Source organism: Budorcas taxicolor, chromosome 11, assembly GCF_023091745.1.
Source record: "Budorcas taxicolor isolate Tak-1 chromosome 11, Takin1.1, whole genome shotgun sequence".
Classification (NCBI taxonomy): domain Eukaryota; kingdom Metazoa; phylum Chordata; class Mammalia; order Artiodactyla; family Bovidae; genus Budorcas; species Budorcas taxicolor.
This window is the reverse complement of record NC_068920.1, coordinates 30,140,243-30,152,265: the sequence shown is the minus strand read 5'-3', so window position 1 is coordinate 30,152,265 and position 12,023 is coordinate 30,140,243. Positions and strand designations below refer to the sequence as shown.

The window sequence follows — 12,023 nt, the reverse complement described above, 5'->3', positions numbered from 1 at the left end:
GTACAACCTGTGATTTGATACTTTTCTCTATTGCACAATGATCAACAGCAGAACTTTAGCTTACACCTGATGTCACATAATTACCATTTCCTTTTTGTGCTGAGAACATTTAGATCTGCACTCTTAGCAACTCAGAGACTTTATGATATCAGACTACTTTCTAAAATGTCCAGCTGCCTATCCTGCTTGGAAGACAAAACATGTATCTCCCAGAAAATGTCTTGAGTTTTTCTTCCCATTTAAATGTAGATTTAAGCCCTTCCCCATCCTGATCTCTCTCTGATCACAAGCCTCAGTGGATCCAAACCTGACTAAGCATGAGAACTGCTTGTCAGGCTTCTTATAAAATACTCAGGTCTCCTCCTAGACCCAGCTTCTCAGAGTGTCGAGCGTGGAGTCCAGGAATCCCTTATGAACAAGTCCTACAGGGGAGGCTGATGCACAGCCATGTGGGAATCCTGGTCTATACCCTCACTACTAAATATGTGATCTGAAAGTCAGCAGCATCAGCTGCAAACTTATTATGAATGTAGATTCTCAGGCTCTACTCCCAACTGTCTAGATTTAATGAGAGGTCTAGGTGAGCACCAGCATCTCCAGCTTTGTCACCTCACCATTTCCTACAGTTTCCTTTAGTGCATCACTCACCTGTCACCTCCTGATTATGTACAGCAGCCAGACTGAAGCTTCTAAAGAGTAGTCACAATGGATTGCGTTCTGTGAAAAGCATCTTATGAAATCCACATCTTACTCAGACAACATCAACACCCTTATAATATCATCTAGGTCCATATGATCTTGTGAAACATGGGATCTGATCTCAATTCCTCATTCCTCCAGCCGCACTTGCCTCCTGGCTCTTTCTTGAACACAGACACTCTCCTCCCTCGTGCATTTGCACAGGAGATTCCTCTGCCCAGAGAGAACTTCCACTGACATCTGTGTGGACATTCCTTCATGTCCTTCACATCTTTATTCAATAGTCACCTTCTCAATAAGGCCCACACTAATCACACGATTAAAAGAGCCACCTTCCTTGTTCCCACACACATATGCTTCCTCAAAACACTTACTAACCTCTAAGGTAAACATTCCCTCACTTACTAGGCTCACTCTGCCCCTTCTCACCAGAACACACTTCACAAGGCCAACAAGGTGTGTCTGTTGTTAGTTCACTGAGGTTTTCTAGATGCAAAAATAGTGAGTCATTTCTCTGGCACACAACAAATATCAGTTGAATGAATGATCAATGTAGAGTGCCTCCCTATTCTAGAGACTGTGTCTTTATTACTGTGACCTCAGGCTACTTGCTCCCCCTTGGCCGCTACAACACAACATCCATTCGCATTGATGTCAGTGCTGCCTGTATTTTCCCCACAAGGGCTGATCTCCCATCCCTCCCACACAGATCAGTCTGCACTCTACACATAATGATATTTTCTCTTCAGAAAAGATGATATCAGGTTTGTATGTCCTATATTCCAGCCTACTGTGAATCTATTAGATGCTGCTTTATAAATCCCCATGAGCTTGGATTGGAGCCAACACTAGGATTACTCGATCTAAGGGCAGAGAGGGAGGACCAAGATGCAGAGAAGGTAGAAATCCAGCAAGAATTAAGACAAAATGTGAAACAACTGGGTCCGTCCTCTATGCTAATCCCCAAAACTGGTTCCTTATAAGGGATGCAGAAAGAATGGAAAGAGGAATCCAGGAAACAGTCTTAGAGCTGGGAGAGATGAGAATTTCTCTCTTGATACCACTGAGATGCTGTGTGCAGGGACCTCTTTGTCTTGTGAGGATAATCATTAGTGAAAATGACTCCTGCTGCAGTCAGAGATGAGGACACCCAAGGCAGAATGAGACCAGAACTCTACACATGAAAAAGAACAGTCATTATTCAAAAATAAATGAAATAAGCAAAATATAAACACATAAACACAAAGAAAGGCATGCAGGCAGGACCTAGCATGAGCTAGGCTGACCTGGTTATGGGAAGTCTTGACTGCCTATGGTCCTAGAGACAGAACAAGGCCCAGGTGAGTTCTGAGTTCACAAGAACACAGGTCCTGGTGGGACAGGGAGCCACTGAAAGGACAAAGACAAAACAGCTGAGAAGATGACCCAGCCAAGACTGACCACATAAAGCCACGATACACTGACCACTGGCTGGGCACAGGCCCCGACCATGCTCAGCTCCTCACAGCCTCCTCCTGTCCCTCCTGCTACAGACTGAGCACAGCAAGCATAACAATTCTGGAAGGTTCTCAGTGCTTCCATGTACTTCCTCTCCCAAACTTTAGAAGCCTCTCATTTGTTATCCCTACAAACCTTCACAGCACCAGTTAGAAAAAACTTTCATATAAATAGATTTTATTTTCAAAGGAAATGTGACACAATTACTCAGTGCACACGAAGTGAAGACAGCGGTGGAGAGGGTCCAGCTCTGTCTCTGCTGGAACAGGACAGTGGATCAGGGGGGAGAACACAGGTCAGGCTGGGGAGGGGGTGTGGTGGGCAGGGGTGACCAGTCTCCCCAACTCCTCATGTTATGCTAATAGGAGCACAGACACATTCAGATGCTGCTGCAGAAAGAGGGGTCCCGGAACCTGATGTCACAAAATGGGACAGAGCATCACTCAGTCCCCACAAGGCAGCTGTCTCACACTGTGAGAGAAAAGAATCAGGAACCAGTTCAGGTTGGTCATGTAAGGGCTGACATTCTCCACAGCCCCCCACACGCTCACATGTCCCACTCAGAGACCCCTGCCACCCAGTGTGTCCCCTCTGCTCCAACTCCTCTCCCAATCTAGATGCCCCAGGGTCTCACCTTTAGGAACCATGAGAGACACATCAGAGCCCTAGGCACCGTCAGTGCCTGGAGGAGAACAAAACCAGGATGTGGTCAGAACCCACAGGAGAGAAACTTAGAGAAGGAATTTTGAGGAGGGTCTGTCCCCCATGGCCTCCTGTCTGCACTCTCACACGGGTCTCAGGAATCACATCCCCTCTGTACTTACCTGCAGCCTGAGTGTAGCTCCCTGCTTTTTCACCTGCAAGAAGAAAATATCACATGAGAGGCCATGGAGAAGACTGAGTCATGAGATCCTAGAGGAACCCCCTAATCCTGGAACCCACAGAACTTTGTGGAAATGTGGCCAAAATCCAGAACAAAATCAGGAGACTGAAGAAAGTTGCTGTTGGGGCGACTGGACCAACTGCCCTCCTGGAGGTCTGTCCTCAGCAGGGACCCTCGCCTCTGATCTTCATGTGCTGAGAGACAGGCCCCCAACTGGAATTACAAGGTGAAAAATCTGTCTTACATTTTTACATGTACTTTACAAAAGGGTCAGTGTTAGCATTAGTTCAGAATCCACATGTGTGTGTGGAGGGTACTTTCCAAAAACCAGGCAGGTAAACTTTTACCTGAGTTTGAAACTCCCAGTGAGACAAGAAATCTCAGATCCCTCCATCCCTTCCCTACCTGAGCGCTTCTTCCTCCAGATCCCAGCTCCAGTGACCACGAGAAGAACCAGACTAACAAAGATGCCTATGTTGGGGACGGCGAGCTGAGGAGGTTCTGTGGAGGAAAGAGAAGGGCCCCAGACCTCAGGTTTGAGTCCAGACCTTGCTGAAGGGGTCCAGAAAGGCTCCAGCTTTATCTGAGAAGCTCCACCCCAGCCTCCTCCTTACCCCATTCCAGCGTGAGGGTCTCCTGAAGCCCCTTGTGCTGCACATTGCATGTGATTCTCTTCTCCTCTCCAGAAGGGCCTACTAGAGCTGCCCATTTCTGGAAGGTTCCATTCCCTGAAGGCCTGGGCTCTACAAGCTCCATGTCCTGGGTCTGGTCCTTCGTGTCATGCTGCCAGGTCAGTGAGATCTCAGAGTAGAAGCCCAGGGCCCAGCATCTCAGGGGGACCTCATGGTCAGAGATGGGGTGCTGGGTCACATGTGTCTTTGGAGGGTCTATGGAGGATGAATCAGAAAATTCCCATTTAGTGTTACTTCCATGGGTCCCTGAAGCAGCATCCTGTGACCATCCTGAGAATAAACAGGACAGTGGGTTTGAAAAGAAGCAGCACAAACACCAGATACCAGCCTGAACTCAGAGGTCTGGGCATGTTCTGGAATCCTTGGAAAGTTCTGAAGTCAGGGTGAGAGCCAAGGTAGGAGGTACCATGTAAGGGAGTGAATACAGAGTCATGGTCCTGACTTGGGTGGAGGCTGAATGACTCAGAAAAGCTGGAGTCAGGCCTCCAAACATGTTCTTAGGGTGAGACCTGGCCCTGAGAGACAGTCATGGTTCACAAGATGGCACCCAGGGGGAAGGGGCACCTCTGACCAGTTATCTCAGGGATGGGTTCCTGCTTCTTCCCCAAAGAGACTGGATTCCTTAATTGTCCTTCAGAGAAGTGGGGCCACAGGTCAGTCACTCTCTTGTACAGAATATGAAAACCTGGGTAGATTTCTCCCTCGCCCGACAAGAAGCCAGGGCCCTGTTTCTACAAGGACCCACTTTCTTCTCCTTGGAACCCAGGTCCAGCCCTAGGGGGGATCAGGGAGGCCTCGCGCCCCTCGTACTTGCACGCTGCAGTGTGTCCTTCCCGTTCTCCAGGTGTCTGTGGAGCCACCCTCTGCAGTCCCCATCCAGGTAGTTCCAACTGTGACTCGCAGCACCGCCCTGCTCAAGCTTGAGCTTGGAGATTTGAGCCGCCCTGTCCACTGTGGTCCAGGAGCACAGGTCCTCATTCAGGGCAAGGTAATCATTGCCATCGTAGGCAATCTACCAAAACCTGAGGCAATAGCTTTTCAAATATGCAATGATACCTGTTTCAGGAGAAGACTGGGAGATGGGTGTTTCTCTCTGTTCCCTCCACATTGAGCCCTGGGTGGGGGGGTACAGGTAGCCAGTTACAGGCTGTTTCTTTTTTTGCTACTGTCCTGCTGGATGCAGGAACGCAAGCCACTGAACCAGGTGATCAAGGAGTGTGCCCTCTGGCAGCAACCACAACCCCTGGGCTGCCATATGTGTGCACACTCTTCACAGAGACACCGGTGACCTGGGGTGGGACAGAGGGAGGGCATGATGATGACACCTGTTGGCTTCTCAGGTATTTGGTGAGGATTGCAGTTGACCCCTAGATTTGTGTTAGAAGTCTTAGCTTTTAAGATAAGGAAATAGGCTTCTTTCAGGGAGAAGCTGGAGGTTTCAGTCTGTGTCTGTGTGCTGTGCCCTGGAGAGATAGCCACAGTGAGTCTGGGTGAGCCTGTTTCTCAGTTCCTTATAGCCTCATGGATTTCATGGACACAAACTGCATTGACTTTCAGAGGTATGTTTTGGAGGCCCACGTCTCCAACTCTCAAATACATACATACATGACCACTGGAGAAACCGTAGCCTTGACTAGACGGACTTTTGTTGACAAAGTAATGTCTCTGCTTTTTAATATGCTGTCTATGATGGTCAAAACTTTCCTTCCAAGGAGTAAGTGTCTTTTAATTTCATGGCTGCAATCACTATCTGCAGTGATTTTGGAGTCCAGAAAAATAAAGTCAGCCCCTGTTTCCACTGTTTCTCCATCTATTTCCCATGGAGTGACGGGACCGGATGCCATGATCTTCGTTTTCTGAATGTTGAGCTTTAAGCCAACTTTTTCACTACCCTCTTTCACTTTCATTAAGAGACTCTTTAGTTCTTCTTCACTTTCTGCCATAAGGGTGGTGTCATCTGCATATCTGAGGTTGTTGATATTTCTCCCGGCAATCTTGATTCCAGCTTGTGTTTCTTCCAGCCCAGCGTTTCTCATGATGTATTCTGCATATAAGTTACATAAGCAGGGTGACAATATACAGCCTTGACGTACTCCTTTTCCTATTTGGAACCAGTCTGTTGTTCCATGTCCAGTTCTAACTGTTGCTTCCTGACCTGCATATAGGTTTCTCAAGAGGTTGACCTTGAATATATTTACCTTAAAGATTAGGTAGACACTGCCTAATTGGTTAAAAGACACTTACTCCTTGGAAGGAAAGTTATGACCAGCCTAGATAGCATATTAAAAGCAGAGACATTACTTTGCCAACAAAGGTCTGTCTAGTCAAGGCTATGGTTTTTCCAGTAGTCATGTATGGATGTGAGAGTTGCACTGTAAAGACAGTTGAGCACAGAAGAACTGATGCTTTTGAACTGTGGTGTTGGAGAAGACTCTTGAGAGCCCCTTGGACTGCAAGAAGATCCAACCAGTCCATCCTAAAGGAGATCTACCCTGGGTGTTCATTGGAAAGAGTGATATTGAAGCTCCAGTATATTGGCTACCTGATGCGAACAGCTGACTCATTTTAAAAGACCCTGATGTTGGGAAAGATTGAAGCAGAAGAGGTGGACGACAGAGGATGAGATGGCTGGATGGCATTGCTGACTCAGTGCACATGAGTTTGGGTAAGATCTGTGAGTTGGTGATGGACAGGGAGGCCTGGTGTGCTGCAGTTCATGGGGTAGCAAGGAGTCGGACACAACTGAGCGACTAAACTGTACTGAACTGAACTGGTAACTCTGTGATCCCTAAAAGTTGGTTATGAATATTAGATAAAAGTTAATTTGCATCTAAAATTAAGTGACTGATGAGTTCTTATTTATATATGGAGAATTTTTTTTTGCAATTGTATAAAAATGTCTTAAGTGTTTAGTAAAATATCTAGGCCATTTAAAGAGGAGAACTAAGATAACTGGGAAGTTTAGGGAATTATCTGAGCGCTGTCATTTATGAGAAGTTATAAAAGAGGCAGATTAAGTTTCCTCTTACTTTCTCCTTGATATTCATTTTCCCTGAGGATTGTCATCTCTGGGCAGCTAGGCAACATCAGCTAATTAATGGTAGAGGACAAACATTCCCCAGAGACTTCAGCCAGGTAAGCCATTTTCACCAGGCTAGTTTTGCTGCAGTTTCATGCCAATCTCATGCTTTCATAATGAGCTCTCCATCATAGAGCCAAATATTATATTCAGAAGTAATCCTGAGAGTTTGAAATTGCCTTCCTATGTCATCCTACCAGCTAGACACAATGCTGATCTTTAGTACCTTGTGAAGGTATTTGAAGTTATCAAGAGAAAGCATCTTCTTACTTAAGGAAAACTTAAGGATATTCCAAAGCTGGTAGAGTCAACTTATGTACTCACTGCATGCAACCTGCATCCTTAGTCTACATACCCAAGTTCCAATGCCCAGTACTGTATTAAAGGCAGGAACTGGAAATGAGGTAGGGAACAGCTTACTACACTCACATAAGGTGAATAACACTGAGAGGACTGGAACTCGATCTCTGTAGCACTTTAGGAATTGGTAAGTTAGCTTGTTTTCAGTTGCAAGTGTTCTTTAAAGGTTACACTGAGTAATGTACATGTCAGTTGGTAAAAGAAACAGAAATTCCTATAGAAATTCACCAACTTTAAAAACTTAACTATTCCTTATGGAAGCCAATATTTTTTTTCTTAGACATTTCATCCTATTGTAGTGTATTCATTATGTCTCAGTATGGATATATGGAGCAATTTAAATTCAGGATATTTGGCTGTCATAAAACATGTCCTTCAGTAATTGAGTAATAGCATATATGTGAATGTGAACATATTAGACTATACACTTTCATTTTTTCCTCAGCTCCTATTTTCTCTGAAATTACAGAAGGTTTCTTAAAGTGTACTGTCAATATCTATCATTTTAAAATGTTCATTTCTTACTTTTCCACACACTAGTTTTGCCGTTACAACAATGAATGTCCATTTCATGGTTATTGTGTCAACGCATTTTAAAATTTATTGTTAATGAAAAATGATCATTCTTCAATTGAGGAGAAACACCAATTTGAGAGGAGAAACATGGGTCAGAAAAGGTGATCTGAAGGTTTAATTTATTGGTAAATTAGGCAAATGACAAGGTGATGTGTAATGTACACTGGTGACCGTCCTTCATCCTTGCACACATTTATGAATGGACTGTACATTTTGTATGAATGGACTCTCCTTTTTGGGAATGTTTCAGTGTCCAGCTCAGATATTTTCTACTGGCTGCTGCACTGATCCACACCATATTTGTCATGAGTATTGACTGACAGCTTCACAGCCCTTTCCTTCTTTAGAAAATTGCCATCAGTTGAATGGAGCCACACTGCCAGAAGTTCCGAATATGGTTGGGGCAGCTTGTAGTCAATGACAGACTGGTGAGATTTATAAAAGGCTGCCTTTTTGTCAAGGTGGAACCAAATCTGACACAACGCATGCTCCACAGCTTGTTATTCTGTATAGTAGTAACTAGTCACATCTATATAAATAGGTATTTAAATTTATCTGAATTAAAATTAAATTTAAAATTCAGTTCTTTTCTGCCCCACTTGAAACACTCAGGTAGCAGCATGTGGATAGCAGTGATTGTGTAAGTGAAGACACAGTATTTTTATCAGCAGATAGCTCTGAAAAAGCTCATTTTCCAGCTTTCTATGGGATCATGTTCATGTATTCCATTTGAGATCACATCCTTGCTTAACATATTTGTCTGCTTTGTTTTGCTTCCCTGATTCTCTTTGTCTTGTTTATTCACTCAATAAACAGCATGCAAAGGAATTCCCATTTCAGCCTCTTTTCCCCAACCTGGCCAAACTCTATCCATAGTGATTAGAAGTGTTATTTCTGAGGCTGTGATAGATCCATTGCCTCCTCATTTATGTGTTCTTCATTGTCATTAGAATGTTGATAGTGAATAATCCTATCTCCTATAGGAATTGCAGGCATTATAGTTGTCAGTAATATATGAAACTGAAATCAGCAGAAAGAAGAGGTAAGTTCTGGTCACTGGAGTTTGAAATTCTGTTGTGAAGTGACTACTTTTGTTGTTTAGTCACTAAGTAAAGTCCAACTCATTTTGACCTCGTGGATTGTAGCCTGAAAGGATTCTCTGTACTGAAGTGGGTTTCCATTTTCTTCTTCAAGTTATCTTCCCGATCCAGGGACTGAACCTGCCTTTCCTGCATCTCCTGCATTGGCAGGCGGTTTCTTTACCACTGAACCAAAAGGGAAGCCCGTGAACTGATTATGCACAGTGAATAATTTATTGGAGTTCTTGTTAAATTGGTATAGAAATTTTAGGTATCTCAAGGACAAAATTTAAGCACTATAATCGAAGGTGATATTTTCAGGCTCTGAGCAATTTATTTTTAACTACTATACAAAAAGACAAGAATATAGCATTCACAAATATAATTCATTAGGAGTAGAGATAACTTTTGCCAGAATGTATCTATGAGAAGTATCTTAGGGATACATTGAATGTAATATAATCCTTTGTATAAGTACATTCTAGCTCATAAATTTCTATATCTGAATGCATTTTAGAGATCATTTTGTATTGTTCTATTACATGTGAGGTATGTGCAAATCAAGTTATGCAGAATTATGAGATACATATTTAAAATAAAGTTTCTCCCTTTGTCTACATTTTCTTACTCTTTCTAATCACTCTCCCTTGATTTTCCCTCATTCCCACTTTCTCTAAGATGTACGTAAATAATCATCATACTTTCATCCTTTAAACTCAATCCAAAACAGGCATTTTATATCTATGATTGATGCAAACCAAGGTTCATGACTTGATTTTATTATTATTATTTTCTTATATTAAATTCAATATATAAATTTTGTGAATAGTAAAGAACTAGTTGATTTATGATATATCAATTTCAATGAATACATCATTTATTCAAATAGTTGCATATAAAATCGCATGACCATGTCTTTGAACATGATAGATTTTCCTCTTCATCTCTTCGTTTTTTTGGAAGATACCTTTAATAAATTGCTACACGCTTGATTTGACAGGAGCCATGTGCTAACAAAGGATGGAACAGAAAAATGAAAGTTCTTTCGCTGGATTTATCTTACTGGGCTTCTCTGACAGGCTTCAGCTTGAGTCAGTCCTCTTTGTGGTCCTTTTGATCTTCTACATCTTCACTTTGCTGGGAAACACAACCATCATTGCATTGTCCTACTTGGACCCACGTCTTCACACTCCTATGTACTTTTTCCTGTCTAACTTGAGCTTTCTGGACATGTGCTACACCACTAGCATTGTTCCACAGCTCCTAGTTAATCTCAGCAGAGCAGACAAATCCATCTCCTTTGGTGGCTGTGTAGTTCAAATGTATATCTCTCTGGCATTGGGATGTACAGAATGTATTCTCCTAGGAGTTATGGCATTGGACCGCTATGCAGCTGTTTGCAAGCCCCTTCACTACACAGTAATCATGCACCCCCGTCTGTGTGCCCTGATGGCTTCTGCTTCATGGATCACTGGTTTTGCCAACTCCTTATTGCAGACAGTGCTTGTCTTCCTTTTACCTCGTTGTGGGAGGAATAAATTAGCCCACTTCTTTTGTGAGATCCCTCCTTTTCTCAAACTTGCCTGTGTTGACACCACTATGAATGTGTATGTGACCTTCGTTGGCAGTGTCATCATTCTTCTCACACCTGTTTCATTAATCATGTTCTCCTATGGTCAGATTGTCAGGGCGGTCTTAAGAATAAAGTCCACTGCAGGGCAGAGAAAAGCGTTTGGCACATGTGGATCCCACCTCACAGTGGTCTCCCTGTTCTTTGGCACAGCCATCTATGTGTATTTTCAGCCCAGCAGCAACAACTCCCAGGATCAGGACAAGTTTATGTCTCTCTTCTACACTGTCATTATCCCCATGACGAACCCCCTCATATATACGCTGAGGAACAGGGATGTGAAGGGAGCAATGAAGAAGGTGCTTTGGAAGGCCTCTGACTCCAGAAGATGGCTTAGGAGGACAATTTAATGGAAAGACTTTGAACGCCAGAACTATTCAGATATATATGTGTGTCACATGAGTCATCTAAAATTTCCTTTGGCAACTCTGAATAGAATTTGTTTATTTCATTCCTTTTGAAAAGTGAGTGTTCAAATTCTAGGTTCATGTATTCATTTCAGTTTCCAAAGACACTGATTCAGTGTTCCGACAGCATCTGTTTTGTAGTTATTGTTTTTAAAGTTCTAGGGTTTTTCTTGTTTGCACTCCCTTTTAGGTACATATTTCCACATCTATTTGCAAAATGACATATGAATATATTACATGAAATCACAGCCAAAATAAGAACAGGAAACCACTGAAATGATGTAAGGAATATTAACATTTTATCATTTCCTAAGAATTGTTACTGCTCCAACACATGTGTTCAGATGTCAAAGGGTAGATATCAGTTAGCTTCTTCTGTATAACGCATCACTTCAAAACTTAGTTGCTTAAAACACCAACCATTAATTTATCTCACCATTATGTGTGTCAGCATTTGGGCTAAGTTTAGCTGGACAGTTCTTCTGGTCTCGGCTGGACTCACTCAAATGCCTGCAGTAGGCTTCTGGGTCTACTTAGGGCTTCCTGATCTAGATTGCTACAGTTGTCATGGCTTCCATCTCTTTGATGTGGTCTCTTATCTTCCTGTACGATGGCCTGGAATGTTCATATGGGGAAGGCCAATTTCCAAGTCCTTGTGAATGATTTATTGTTTAAGATACGGCTACTCCTGCTTGCCTGTCCTGTCTTTCTTTATGCATTGTTTACCTCCATAAATAGTAACTGTTAGGGTTTGTTCTTTGTTCTGCTTGGAGGGTCTAGGAGGTCACAGTGTATTTCCTCTTTTCCCAGTCAACAATAAGTAAGGCCTTCCCTGGTGGTCTAGTGGTAGATTCCTGCTGCCAATGCAGTGAACACAAGTTACATTCCTGGTCCAGGAAGTTCCTACATGGGGTGGAGCAACTAAGGCCGTGCACCACAGCTACCCAGCCAGCACTCTAGATCCCACGAGCCACAACTACTGAAGCCGGCATGCCCTAGAGCCTGTGGTCCCCAACAAGAGAAGCCACAGCAATGAAAAGCCCTTGCACCGCAGCTAGACAAAGCCTGCATGGAGCAAGAAAGAGCCACACCAAAGACTGAGCATAGCAAAAACAAAAGAA

At 43.3% G+C, this 12,023-nt stretch overlaps 2 pseudogenes; one reads left to right on the top strand and one right to left on the bottom strand.

The window, feature by feature from the left end:
* Positions 1-2,756: 2,756 nt before the first annotated feature.
* Positions 2,757-6,818, bottom strand: LOC128055553 (BOLA class I histocompatibility antigen, alpha chain BL3-7-like; annotated as a pseudogene).
* A 3,052-nt stretch (positions 6,819-9,870) lies between these two features.
* On the top strand, positions 9,871-11,285 carry LOC128055552 (putative olfactory receptor 2B8; annotated as a pseudogene).
* The last annotated feature ends 738 nt before the right edge of the window (positions 11,286-12,023 follow it).